Source organism: Poecilia reticulata, chromosome 19 (assembly GCF_904066995.2).
Source record: "Poecilia reticulata chromosome 19, P_reticulata-male-v2, whole genome shotgun sequence".
In the NCBI taxonomy this organism is placed as follows: Eukaryota; Metazoa; Chordata; class Actinopteri; order Cyprinodontiformes; family Poeciliidae; genus Poecilia; species Poecilia reticulata.
Genome location: NC_088848.1, coordinates 14,704,250 through 14,719,309, shown reverse-complemented (window position 1 = coordinate 14,719,309; position 15,060 = coordinate 14,704,250). Strand labels below are relative to the sequence as shown.

Genomic DNA, 15,060 nt, shown 5'->3' with positions numbered 1-15,060 from the left:
AACGATGAGGCTGAAAGGAGGCTCAGATTGGAGTTTGTGTTCTCTGGCCAGGGTGCCTGACCCGCGTCCATGCTGGCTGAAGTCCTGCTGGAGCCCTCACAGTGACAGACCCTTCCCTAATTCCACATCTGCAGTCCCAGAGTCAGCAGCAGACATGACCCTGCAGTGTGAGCGTGCCAAAAGCAGACGACTGGAAACGAGCCGGACTGTTTGTGTCTTATCAAGTGTTTGCACTGAAAATACATAGTTCACAGTCCATTAGATCCACTTGTTTTTCCTGTGCGTGTGTTTGTGTCAAGTGTTGGCTGATGGAAGGGGAACCCAGATACACTCTTTCACTTTCCTCCCTGTATGTGTTGCTTAAGCTGAAACTTGTGCACAACTACTGCCTAGCTGAGCATCATTTAAAAATCCCTAATGGTCTGTGTGTGTGGATATACATACAATTTCTACAGATTTTCCTTTTCTGTTGTTTAGTTGGCTCCCAAAAGTTATTTTCGTTTCAAGAAATATGTGAAAATAAAAAAAGTGCAAGGACATAGCTGCCAAGAATGCCGCTGAAAGCTGCCGAAGAATCACGACCTTATATTTGCGACACTGAATTCAAATCGTCTACTGTTCCAAGTCGGGTTCCTAAATGAATATTTTTTTGGGTGAATTATGTATTGAGGAGGATGAAGTTAGGAACAGTAAACCAGGACCCCGTCATGGTGGGAGGATGAGGTGTGGTTTAAAAGACGTCTGTGGGGAGGCCAGTCAGCTTGTAAATCACCGCTATGGAAAATAACCACTTTGAACCAAAAATTGCATTTCAAAACACTTGCGTTCTGGCAGGATTCCGCTAAATGCTGCAATTTCTCCTCTTGTTCTGACCAGCATTGTTGCACTGTTCAGTCAGTAATCTGAAAATGTAAACAGTATGACTGCTCGCAGTCGTACTGTTTTGAAAGCTGAGCTGGAAATGCTCCCACAAAAACGGACCGGGCGCATTATTAAGGGAAGACGCCAAGAAACTTGGGTTAACTGGAGTAACTGTAGCGATCCACAGCATGTAGAAGATGCAGCAACCATGTGGAAGAAGGAGCAACATATGTTTTTAAATTTAGATTTCAGTTTATACAAAAATTTTGACTTTTACTGGGGCAGCTATGAACTACTTTATCCAAATAAAAAGAGTAAAATTTTGCCATTTCAATGTGACTGAATGTGTAAAAAAAAAAAAAAAAGTTCAGATTACATCATAGGTGCCATTTGCAGTTCCTTTTTTTTCCCTCTATGTTCGTTTCTTTGCTACACTTGCAGCCTTATCTTCAAAGAAAACTCCTGGCTGTTCAAACATGCACTACAATGCAACAGACATGTGGAGTGACGCAACGCAGCTCTCCTGTGGAAAACTCGACTCTTTCTTGGAAGGATTGAGGCGTAAACAACTCCGAACTGTCATATTCCACCACCCTTTTTCAAACATGTGTAACGTGGAAATATTTAGCTGCAAGAAACTTTCTCCTCATTATTGCTCAGACTGGCAACATTCATAAAATAAGTCCAAAGTTTAAAGTGTGGTATTATGTTCCTACTGGTCATATAATGTATGGCCAAGCAGCTGTATGCACACTGAAACCTCTAACCCAAATTCTAAAAATTAATATATGGCGAAACAGAAAAAAGAATGCCTAAGTGTTTTACGTTCAGATAAGAATGCATTAACGGGTTTTATTATTAGTATTTCACAGCAGTGCTTTTGCTGGGGCTTAAATTATTGATTACGGAGCTGACTATTGGAGCACAGGCTTCTCATTAGGCATGCAGATGCACACATACAGTGCATGTGTCTGGTTTGCACAGTGCCCATAAAAAGCCCAGAGAGAATTCAAAACAGCTGGTAGCCAGGCCCAGCAGGGTGTGTTTTCTTGCTCCACTTATTGCCATTTAGCGGCGTATTCTTTCTCAGGCTGGCATGCTGGTGTTTAGCAGTTTTCACTCTGTAAATTTCAGTCTTGTGGCACTGCATTGGATTGAAATGCATGAGTGCAGCTTAAGTGAAAAAGTCTGAGATCGTTCTTACTGTAGATTAGAGGTGGTGGGGAGAATTAGAGAGGAGTTGAAGAGAGAAAGTTTTGAGCAGAAAATGGGTCAGACATCTGAGAGGCATGCATTTCCTTTTGTTTTTCCAAAGAGCGTCGAGACAAGAAAGCTTGCATCTATTTCCCTCCCTCCCTCTTTCTGACCTTAGATTAGCGTGGATGTTTTTCTAGTCTCCACTTTGACTGGGGGGAAAAAGTGGGAAAAGAGGAGAAAATTATCTTGGCATGCTTGGCATGTCTGCAGAAGGCGAGCTTTAATTTGGACTCGGCCCAGCTGATCAATCTCCACCCTGGCTCTGTTACAGCACCGAGTGAGAGTGTTTGTATGTGAGCAAGGCCACACGTAACAGCTAAGGCAACATCACCGTTCTACAAGTAAAGCTGTCCGTATTAATTCCACATGGAAATTACCTTTCCTACACGGAGCCAAGGAGAAAAATACAATTGGATTAGAACTGGAATTAGTGCTAATGGGCTACGTGTCGGACCCATATGTTACAAAGTAAAAAAATGTTTTGAGACGCTTTAGTTCAACGCCTCACTGTAAAATCTAGAGTTGGGCAGAGAGCAGGCTCTTGCACTAAAGCAAACGCAGTGTGATTTGCATAATATGCAAACATATGGAGGTGATTCCAATGGTGGTTTGGTGAAGTGTCAAAGAGCCTAGAACATTTCCTCTTTAAGGATTTCCTTTGGCATGGAGAGCCCCCAGCAGGCTTCTGTTGGAGGGTTTTGGTCGTAGGCATGGCAGCCTGAGTCCCCTCTGACTTCGTTCTGCTGTAAACCCACAGGAGAGAGGAAGCTGTAAAGTGTGTTTGTGTTTATGTTGTAACGAGATTACTCCACGGTTTAATTCAGGAATTCTGTCTATGAAATTTGTTGTATAATCACATCAAGCAAAGTCTTTTTTTTTTTTTTTTTTACCGTTACTTCAGTGTAGTGCCTTTACAGTTTGCGGTTTGGTTGGTGCCTTATTGGCAAGCTCATTTAGCTCTGTTCCCTTTTAAAACTATGAGTCAACTGCACAAATTGGTACCAGTACCTCCTGATGCTATAATGCCTCTGGACCTTTACTGAAATGCATTTTGGGGAAATTTTTTTTGTTTTTGTTTGTTTGTATAGTAGATCATGTAGCTGGTAGAGAGGTATGGGAAGCTTTTAAGGGACATTTCATCCACACTGGATTGAGGCAAAGAGTTTAAATACATCCATCAAAGTCAACCAATCAACTGAAAAAACTCATTAAAACATGGATCTATTTTGGCTTTTCTGTGCACATCGGAGTTCGCACTAGCTCTCAATAAAGTCTAGAAAGTTTTTTTTATTTATTTTTTTAAATTTTTTTTTCGTTTCCGTTTTTAGATCTGGATAAATTTGGAAATTATAACTACCCATCCATCCATGTAGTTTTTTTTTTGTCTGAGGCTTCCCATGTAGGATTAGTTCATTCCACATCTAATATTCTGTTGTGAAATGTTGTACATGTGCTGAAAATGACTATGGACATGACTGATTTTTTTTGTTTTTTTTTACATTAAAGAAGATTAAATACTGACAAAGGCCATTCCATCAACGGCCTTTACAGAAAACATGAGACAATCATAGCTGTTGTTGTGAACCTAGAGATTGTGGTAAAGCCTTGTTTTAATTAGCAAAGGGTTCTAGACACAGTTCAGTTTTTTTCTTTTTCTAATGAGAGGTTTTTGGAATTGCCCTCATTTAGCTATCGTACACAACTGACTTTAAGCTTGTAGCAGCAGGGAGGGTAGCGGAAAGAACATCTTTACTTCCCATTCGCCCTCAACAGAAATACATGCACTGTATTTGGCATCTCATTAAAAATAACGTAACCACGGGAAAGGTGCAATGGTAAAGTTTTAGGGGTTTACAAACCACAAGCTATGAAAACTGCAGCATGTCTTAAATGGACAACTGGCCCATTCATAACTGTGGGATACTTCTTTTTTTTTTATTTTTTTATATTACAATATTCCCAATATGGAAAGGTATTGAATTTAATTTAAGTATTCTCCAGGTTTGACGTAACATGGCAAAACAAAATAATAATAATGGGGGAAAAGTTTACATATCTAGATTTCATTTCCTATCCCATCCAAATGTTTTACCCTTCCTTCTTTCCTCTCCTTCCCTCCCTCATGCCTTTAAGTATTTTTAGTGTGTCAAACTTTCATTTCTATCTGTCTGTCATACATTAATGGTGAAACTTATCCTTGTATATTTAGAAAAAACTGAAACTTTTCTAAAGATATTCTCAGGAGACTGATCTGAGGTAATCATGCGCTTACCCACATTTTGAGTACTTCCGGTATTACTTGTTTGCCTTCTTGCGTTATACAACTGTGCATTTAGCCTAAACAAAACACACATTGTAGCTTTGACGTGCCCACATTAAAGACCGACAGCATTTCTGTTGGCGCTACTTGTGTGGTTACATATTTATCCTCTTCTGGGTGGCCAGGAGCTGGTTTAGCATATGGATTAACCGGGTAATAAGATGCATGTCCACATTGACTTGCCGTAGAATGTAACGGCGTGTGAGCAAATGAGCAATTCTCTCAGAGACGCAGCCGAAGGTCACATGGCAGACTAAACCTCAATATCTTCGATTTAATGATCCGGATTGTAACGGCCCACCTTTGACCAATTCCGCAGGAATGGATTTTAAAGTGAAGGATCACTGAGGAAGACAATGTCCTTTTTATGCCTCATTATGTTGAAAATTAAAGATGCTTATTACCTGCAATGCAAGAAATATTTAGCACTTTCTGTACCTGAGAGGTCAGTTTGGTTTTGAATTGTAATAATTAAGATTTTTATCTTGACTTAACAGTCAAAAGGGAATTACTTATTTGAAAATGAATGCGTTTTTTTCTTGTTGTCTTAAAAAGTATAGCAATATTGTTGCAGTGTTTTCGCCATTACCAGGCGTCCTTGCTAAAGTGAAATATTGGCTGCCCTAAAGTCGTCTTCTTTCATTGCCCTCCACAAAAGAGCATGATGCTGCTACAACCATATTTCATTACAGTGCATTCTGGGTAATTTGCTGCATTGGCTTTTCTTCTCAAAAGCTGTTTTTAACCAAGGCCAAACAGTCAAATATTGATCTCAAATCGCCACATTTGTCCATGTATCTTTTATAAGAACTGTTGTGTATTATTGAACAATATAGAAAAGAAAAACATGACCAGTATCAAATGCTAAAACAAGAGAAAGAAAACAACTTCCATCTGCTCAGTTTTGCTTGTGAAGTCTTAACTCCTAAAGGACGCCAATTCTTTCTCGTGTCTCTTTTGACACAGAGATATATTTGTCGAGAAGAATTATTTCTTTATCTCTTCGTACCAAGATAGGATTGTGTTTGGCTGGAGAAGTCATTGGGAAAAGGTGTCGGTGCTGCGAAGCTGTCAGGCTAAATGTCATCTGATTCAGATATGGCAATGTCGCCTATAACTGATTACTGCTAGAAAAGACACTTTTAGAATAGCGAGATCATCGCTGTATGAATTTTGGACCATACTGGTGTCTTTTCTTTGTATTTTGTGAATTTACGAGATGTCTTTGGCATGAAAAGCCAAGCATCCGAAGTGACAGACTGTGTGCTGGAAATATATTAACACCCTGTGCGGGTTTCCTGATTTGTATTGTCCTGTCTGGAAAATAAAAATGAAATAATTTATACCCGGTCCCTGGCCATCCATCCATCTACCCATCTCTCCATCCATCTTTTCTTGAATTAATGATCGTGCGTTTAAGAATGCAAAATGTATCTTCCATCTTCTGTTAGTTGAACATTATGTTACTTCTGTCCCTTGTTTTGCAGCCCCGTTTAGCACTGAATGCAAATGTCCCAGCAGGCTTGTTGTGAGGCAGAGGTTAAACAGCTGAAAGCTAGGGTCAGACCTTTTACATCTGAGTTGAGTGAGCCATTTAAATGCATTACCTGCTTGGACACAGAAACCAGGGACGTACACGATAAGGAGAGTCCCCGACTACATTTTGTTTAATAAATGACTCCACGACTGCGTGAATATTTACAGACCGCTGCTATTTGGTTTGCTTTTTTTTTTTTTTTTTCATTCATGCACATGAAAGCATTTTACTACCATTTTCAAGATTACCATGAGAAAAATAACACACGTGCAATGCAGTTATACATACTCCCATGAACCATATTCCTACTGCCTGTCGAATTACCAATGTGCTCATCTGAGAGTGCATTGTAGCCCAGAAAAGGAACAGATGTGAGATAATTCAATTCGTCTTTGCCAGATCAATTTGAGATCCATCGCAAAGAAGCAGAATCGGTTCTGTTCACTGTAAAAAATAAACATAAATAAATAATTGAACACAAAATAAAATTGTATTAAATGATTGTATATTAAGACCAAAGCTGTTGTTTAAAGATGAAAAAGACAAACGAAATATTTGCTCACTGTGCCTGAATATTGAGCTTGCATTCATGCACTATTTGTGCAGTTAGATATGAAGATGTGCATGTTAATGATATTTGGTAATTACTCCCTTTTGCAGCTGAGATTGTGTGAACACGTGTTTTATTGTGAAGGAGAACAGTAAATTTGATCTGACAAAAGCTATTGTATAAGCATTTTTTGGAAACATTCCGAAATGACAGCTTACAGCTGCCCGAAGACGTTTGGTTTTGTATTTTCTGTAGCATGGATTGTGGCATCGAGCTTATTATTTTAAAGGTGCCGCTTGTCAGCTAAAGCCAGATTTTGTGAAGTACACAACAAATGTGTAACAGACAGATTCTTCCATCTGAGTTGAGGAGTCCTGTGGCTCTTTCTCCTTTCCCCCCCACCCCAAAGTAAAACAGCCAAAGAGCAGATTAAGGGAATACCAAAGGGGGAATTCCTTCCCAGATACCCAGCATGTGCACAGTGTTGACCATTTTAAAGTCATGCCATCAACTCCCTTTGATTCCTCGGTTTGTCCGCGTTGTTTCGTTAAAGGATTAGATTGCTAATCCTTTTAGCTCTAAGCTGGTGACATGAAAATCTACCATTGCTTTTCATGGACAGAAGAACCCTGCGCCTCTCACTGGGACTGAACTCCTCCCATGTCATCCCTGGCTTGGCACATGCATGCATCAGTGGCCATGTGGACTTCACAGTGCCCTGGCTATCTGCAGCATTCGGGGAACTGCTTCCTCATAGGTCTCACCCTGTAACTCCCTCTAGACTGAACCGTCCGACTAGATTCTGCTTCAGATGGTGCAGATATACGGGGCTGAAACGGACTGCTTGTTTCTTTTCGCAGAGTTTGCAGAGACGTTACCTGGAATGAAGGCTCTGATCGAAAATAGAGGAGCAGCTCTGAAGTGAAGGCAGTTGGCAGCCAAGGTGAGAAGTGTTTTCATTGTCCTGGATGATTATTAAGGCTGAAGAAGTCGCTGTTAAGCAAATTATTCTCCACTTTCCTGCAGATGCATTAGAGTGAACACAGATCATTGTAATGTGGGAGTTGCAGCGATAGTTTACCAAAAGGTGAACGGGCACGGGCGGGGCTGCAGCTATTTCTATTTTTTATTTTTGAAGGTGCTGTGTTTACATTAAAAACCTACAATCAAATGTGATGCACTCTGCATGTGGCATCTTCATCTTTCTTTTTGTTTGAATGACATGAAAAGCATAAATGTGCTATGAATAATTCAGGGAAAGTTTACTCCAAAAAAAATTTTTTTAAAAATCCTGCAATAGCCCAAAAAATCAATGCTGGTTAGAAGTCCAACCTACACCCTCTCTGTGGGAATCTAGGGTTACTTAATAATAATGTAACAATCATTTTGATTATAGTAAAATTCCGTAACTTCTTATAGTAGGAAGTGACATCAAACATGAAATTATTAATGAAAACAAAGCCAAGCAGGAAACTTGTGGAAGATTTCTTGTCTTGCAAAAACATTTAACACATTTTGTCAGATCACCGCCACACATTTCAACACATTTTATCAGGATTTAATGTGAGAGACTCGCTCATCTAGAACGTGATTGTGAAGAAGGAAAACGATGCATCGTTTGCAAAAGTTTTTATAAATGAAAGTCTGAAAAGTGATGTGCGTAAACTTAACTTTTTCAGCTTACATGTAAAGTACTTTGTGAGGCAAAAGCTTTATGAATGCAGAACCCTTATGTAACTCAAATTTGTGGCACCATCATGCTGTGGGAATTCTGATATTACAAAGGATTAAAAATTAATGATACTGCAAATTAAACGCACAAAATTTTCTGACCATCAGTAAGAATGACCAGCCCTAGATCACATTTACGTTGACGAAGTGTAAAGGCACCAGTAAGGATCTTACAGAACAACTCTTGCTGGCCTTCCACTAGGAAGGATTACACAGTTGTCCATTAAAAAAAAAATTAAAATATTATTTAAAAATGATTAACACTGACACTTGTCACTACTCCCAGATGGATGTTTTAGCAAAATTCAGATTGAGCAGTTCTAAGAGAAATTGTAAAAAACCCAAGAAGCTGGATAAGTGCCTCTACTGGTTGTTGAAACATGGGGTGTACATTAGTTTTGTTGCACACAGAGTGATTCCATTATAGGTTAATGGTTATTTACCAATAAATGACTTTTTTTCCCAGTGTTTTTGTTCACTTCAGATTGGATTTTCATTACATCCTGATATGTAGCAAACTAGAAAAGAAAGAGGATTTACAAATCATGACTGTACTTCATTGTTCCCTCCTATAATTGCATGCTCTTTGTTTTCTGGAAAAAAAAAATGTTGCCTTGGCTCTTTATTAAGTGTCTGCTGAATTATCCAACCTTTTTATGGTGTTGAAGGGAGAGAGAGATCGTTGGGTGTTGACAGGACTCTGAGAGTACACCGTGAGAGGAACAGGTTCTTCTCTGGTTAGTCTGCTGGCACCTGGCCACTCCACATATTTCCCAGATCAGCATTCGCTGCAATCGCCAAGATTACTCAAGAGCGTTATCTTGCAAATTGTTGAACTTCTCAGCTTTGTCATCTTTATTAGCCACATGCTATCGTCAACTTCCTCACTTAGTTTTCCAATATGTTATATTGCAACATTCAAGAAGCATGCTTCTTTTTTTGTTTTGTTTGTTTCTGTTGTCATGTTCTTTGTTTGCTCTGGACTTTGCATCATTATGTTTGGACTTTGAGTTTGCAGCAGAATAAATATTCCCAACATGTCTACAGGATGGGGCAGAAAGTCCAGAGCTGGTCCTCTGAGCTGTTGGTTTACTGACTGGAATGATTGTTTGGATGTAATTTAAAGATTAACTGACAGATTCTGGCAGCTGGAACTGATGTGATGTGATTACTGTGATTGTTTTCCCAGAGATTTAGAACTCGGTTATGTTCAGTGGGTAAAAAAAACAAAAAAAACCCACAGTTCAGACAGCCGCTGAGTGATGCTGAAGAGTGACGCTTGTTTTTAGAAGCAACTAATTTTGGAGGGAACCTATTTTTCTTCTTCTTTTATGCTTTCAGTGAGCTGGAAGAGATTATTTTAGTTTGTGCGAGCAAATATGAGTAAGTGTATTTTGAGATGTGCAAATTTTAGGTCTGGAAACGGATCGTTTTTTTTGGTATACACTTTGGTTCAGAAGTACAATGTATTTAAAAAAAACATAATTTAGGCTTAAGTTTAAATTTATTGTGGATCTTAAATATAGACATTCACCTATATCTTGTTAAATATTTGTTTTTAAGTGGCTCTTGATTATTCTGTGGGCACCAACAAGACCACTTTCCTTGGCTGAACTGGTAAAGTTTATTTGAACCCGTTGGTTTCCGTCATGGTCCACAAACTTTCAACAGCATTGAAGTCAGAGATTTGGGAAGCTCATCCCTGAAACTCCAAAGCCAAATTAGTGTGTGTTTGGCATCACCTGGCTGTGTCCCGAGGGTTAAAAGCAAAGTCTTAAATAGCTGAAGATGACTTTAGATAAGAGATGAAAGTTTCAGTTTAACTTTTATGTGCCAGACATGGTAAAACTCCTCTTTTCCACTGAATGGACAAAACTTGGCTCCCTGTCACTAAGTAGGAGGCTTAACAAAAAAACTATCATTCCTCAATAGACACGGATTGGTGTGAGGTTCTCCCGGTATTTTATAACCCCAAGTAAAAATGTTGGTTTCAAAGTCTTACAGGACAAAGTACGTGACTGAGTGAGTAGACTGATTGATGGGGAGGTAGATGGATCGTTTAATTGGTGGATTGATTGATGGCTGGATCACTGGCTTGCTGGATGGATTAATGGGTGGATGGAGGAGTGAGTTGATGACTGATGGGTAGAAAAGTAGATCGATGAAATGCATGGATTGACTAATGAATTGATGGATTAGTGGGTTATTGGGTGGATAGATGGACGGAGAGTTGGATTGATGTTTGTGTTGATGGGTGGGTTAATGGACCGATGGGTGACAAAAAAATTGATGGTTTAATGGGTAGGTTGATAGGCAGTAGGTTGATGGAATGAGTGGTTTGATTTATAAATAGATGGGCTGATTGGTGGCTGGATGATCAAGTGGGTGGGGTCAGGGATGGATGGAGTGGGTAGATGGCATGACAGGGAGTTGAGTGATTCTATTTAGTGATGTTTGAAAGTCAGTTGTTGGAGAAAATACCTCACATTTCAAATTCTTCATATCTATACCATCAGCTTTTTCTTATGTTCGTTTGCTAAATTTGATTAGTTTATCCCATACTGACACTGGTGGTCCTGTGATTTGACTGTCGCTTACTGTAGATTTGATACTCTAACCTCTCATGGTTCTTCTATCCCCCAAGGAGAAACTGAGCACAACCAGTCTGGAAGTTAAAAACGATGCTCACATTCGGACATCTGCTGCCGTCGGAATGTTCTCATTGTCACTGTTAGTGGAGATTTAATTTTCTGTGGTGTTTTGATGATCAAATGCGAAGCTAATAAAAGCAGCTTCTGTCAGCGGACTGAGAGATCGTACGGACGCACATCAAACCCTCAGGTGGCACAAAGATCGCCTGTCCCTGCCCATCTGTTATTCCCGTTGGGGAAAATCTCCTTCCTGCTCGGGATCACAAACACAGAAGAGCATATGCCCATCTGGGCACGCATTCCTGGCTGCAAATGCAAATATATACACACATGTGATCAAACAGACGAATATGCATAAACTGAAGCGTGTACACCGACAAAATGCATAAAGCAAGCTGCCCGTTATGTTTGAACCTGTATATAAATCACTTTTGAACTGCATGTTTTGAATGTGTATTAGGAACGGGGGATCAGAGCCAGGAGCTGAATTGCTTCTGTTTTCTGCCAGTGAGACTCACCACCTGGTTGGGTACTCCCACCATATGCTTTTTTTTTTTTTTTTTTCTCTCGATGTAACCTGTGCTTTGAGTTCGACGGCTGATGAACTTTATGACAGATGATGCTGTGAGGAAGCGACACTGTGTGACATTTAAACAGATACCCTAAACAGCCAGGTGGATGTTTCTTTATGAATGCTGTCTCCTTCTCTGGAGGTGACATTTAAACGTTTTTTTTTTTGTCGATAATCGATAAACTAACCCAATAAGCTGTCTTGAAGCATCTCGGTTGTTCAGACGGAAAAGAGTTGCACCAATTTAGTTTTACTTGCCAATAAAGGTTGTGGTGGATTCAGTCGGACAATGCTGCAGAATGACATTTCAAGAAAGGGTAGGCTGGCCATATCTGGTAAAGTCGTTTCTAAGTGAAGATTTTGGCAGATTGGATGCTCATTAGGTTTTCATGGTAAAGTTTGTTGGTGTGTAGCTGTAATATTGGTCTAGAGCAACTGAGGAAAGGAGCATGTGCTGTTTTATGAAACAGTGTGGTTTCTTGGACAGCTTTGTCATTCACAGAAGGAAGTGGTTTTCTGCCTCCTTTCAACAAAGTACAAAATGTTCCTGTTTTTAAAGCCGTCTCGCGGCTCTGTCATTTCACGAATTCATGTGTGATCATGTCTGCCTCTGTCCTAGAGGTGGGGTATGTGTTTGGTGTCGGAGGAAAGCCTCAAAACCCACATTCGGGAGACATGCGATTGTCTGTGGTGTTGGCAGCATTTTGTAATGATTGCTGATATCTCAGTTCTGTTTTTTGAAATGCTGCCGCTTGGTTTATAAAAAATAACAAATGTTTGAATATAACTTTTTTTTTTTGTTACATTTACAAACTGATGCCTGGACATTTTACTTCTGGATTTTCTTCTTGAGAGTGTAATTTGTAGGAGCGTTAATTACATCATCATTTAAGCTCAGCCACAGGCCATCCTAATAACACCATGTGGTGTGGCTTATATTTGTCGGATGTTATAAATTATATTGATGTGAAACATTTAAGTGTGACAAAAAAGAAGCCTGCAAGGGCAGCAAAAACTTTTTCTTGTGTAATTTCTAATGCACTAAATCCTGATATGAATAACTTCTACTTCGCATCCATTGCCTAACCGCTTTTCCATGGAGGTGGGGTACACTGACAGATTGCTGGTCCATCAAAGACATACAGGACGAACACGCGCACAGCCTCATCCCTTCCGTACACAGGAACAACATGCAAACTCCATGCAGACCCTTATCAACACCCAGGATGTTCTTGCTGCAGGCCAACAGTGCTATGCACACGGATGCCTTGATTCCTTGTTGCAAGATGTTAAAGTTCACTGAAATAATGCTGTGATCTTGTGTTGCCTCAGAGTGAAGCATCAACTGGCATGTTGTCACTTCCAGTTTCATAACATTTATGTTCAAACTCAAGTTTTTTTTTTTTTTTTGTGGTTACTTAAAAGCACAGTTTGCAAACAACAATTTTGTCAATTGGTGCCCCCAATTTGCTTCCTTTGATTTGGTCATTCTAAGACATTAATGGTAAATTGCAAAGTGTCTAGCTTTGTCCATCATCTGAAAATAATATCCCCAAAACACGGTGTTGCCACCGATGGTTTCCATACATTTTCCCTCTCCATATTTTTGCTCATTCATTCATTCATTCATTCATTCATTCATTCATTCATTCATTCATTCATTCATTCATTCATTCATTCATTCATTCATTCATTCATTCATTCATTTGTTCTTTCCTTCCAGTACCTGGAATGGCACCCAGTCTGACAGATTGCAGCACATAAAGATAATGCCTTCAAACATTATAAGTTACTCTACAAGTGCTGAGGGGTTATCCAGGGAAAGAGGATTTTTTTTTTATAAATGGTAAATATGTCAAATGAAAAGGGCTAAATTTATATTTTCCACTACAATAATCAGATTAGAGTAGTTTTCCCCCCCCAAAAAATCTCTATTCATTCTTTAATCTATATTAAATAGATGATATCAAGCTTTATTTAATGCATTCATTTTTTCTTAGTTGGAAAGTGTGAGACCCACACGGGCATAATAGCCGTTTTACGTCTCTTTTTGTCCCATTTTCTCTGCTTGCGTTATCTGCTCCCTCCACTCTCCCTGACGCCTGCGCGAGTTGGGGCCCAGCACTGTGACGCAGCGACCGACGTGAACACACACGTTACAGTCATATGTGCGCCGCATGTTGGGCCGCGCCGTTCACACTGGGAGACAGCGGGTTCAAAGTGCTCACCACACCAGACTGACCCATGCTCGTGTGTAACGTGCCCTGGCAGAGCTTACTCTACTTCTCTCTCAGCTATAAGGGATTACAGATAATGGGTCGGAGTGTGGCGAAGACCTCATAAAGACTTTAGCCTCGAGCTGAGTGCAAAACAAGCTGAGCCTGCACGTTTACAAGTTCAACAAGTGGCCTATGACTGTGTAAAAACATCACTGTACTGTACATTTAATCTAAAGTGAGGAGAAAGTGAGTGGCAGAGTGAGTAAACGAATAAGTTGGCAGGAATAAGTTGCAGCGCTGTGCAAATATGTTAATCCACCCAAAACATTTTTGTTTTACTTCAATTGAGCCTTGCTTACAACTATTTAAAGATGATCAAGATTTCTCCATGTTTTTTTTTTTTGAAAGTCCAATTTAAAAATCTGTTCAAGATTAAGAAAGAAAAAAAAAATCATGGAAAATACACCGACAACTTATTGTAAGAAATAAGTTGCTCCACAGTTTCCAGAATGTACAGTTTGTGTCTTCATCTTTTGGATCAAATGTTCATCTTTATTGTTTTAGTCAACACGCATACATGCATACAGAGTGTATTATTTTGCCCCTACATAAATCTGAGTTTAATATTCCTGGTTTAGGGAATTGAAATCAGCGCTTTAATTATATTAGCCTCTAGGTCCTTCGCCAAGGGAAAGTGCATTTTTAACGAGGTCTATGAAATTTACTGTATGCTTGGTTGCATCCCAGAGCCCAAAAGGCACTAACATAAATAGAAAAAGTTATATGCAACTTATTAGGCAAGTTTAGTCTAAGCAGGCACATTATTAAGTCAATCTTTAGAAATATATAGGACTTAAATTTATGCTTCAAAAAGCTTTAATTTGAACTTTTGAAGAGTTGCAGAAACCCTGGTAATGACTGAGCAAGGACAAAAACATGATTCACTTTTTAAAATGTTTCTGCTTGCCAAAAATGCTGTGTTTCAACAGTTGAACAGTTTCTTAACAATGACCAACCACTTTGACATATTTCAGTTCAGTTTCTGCGCTCACCACTGCCCTCTTCAAAGTGTCCAGAGACATCCACATAAATACAGACTGTGGAAGAACCACAGTGTTGGTTCTGTTTAAACTCAGCACAGCATTTGACACTGTTGACCATGATGTGTTGTTGAAGCGACTGGAGAGCTGAGTCGGACTCTGGTACAGTACTGGACTGGTTTGAATCTCTCCTAAAGAACAGAGACTCGTTTGTGTCAATAGGTAACTTCTCATTGGTGAAGACAGAAGTCGCATGTGGAGTACCCCAAGGTTCTGTCCTGGGACTCCTCCTACTTAATATCTATTAAATATTTATTTAAAAA

At 39.5% G+C, this 15,060-nt stretch overlaps 1 protein-coding gene across 2 annotated transcripts in view; it reads left to right on the top strand.

Annotated features, from left to right (window-relative positions):
* The window catches only part of thrab (thyroid hormone receptor alpha b), a 135,109-nt gene that overhangs the window by 13,348 nt on the left and 106,701 nt on the right, over positions 1–15,060 (top strand). The window contains exon 2 of one of the 2 annotated variants that reach the window (XM_081600260.1): positions 7,386–7,468. The exons of the other annotated variant lie outside the window; for it this stretch is intronic. The gene's annotated coding sequence lies outside the window, so the exon portion shown is untranslated. The remainder of the gene's footprint in view (positions 1–7,385; positions 7,469–15,060) is intronic. 2 annotated transcript variants of the gene reach the window in all.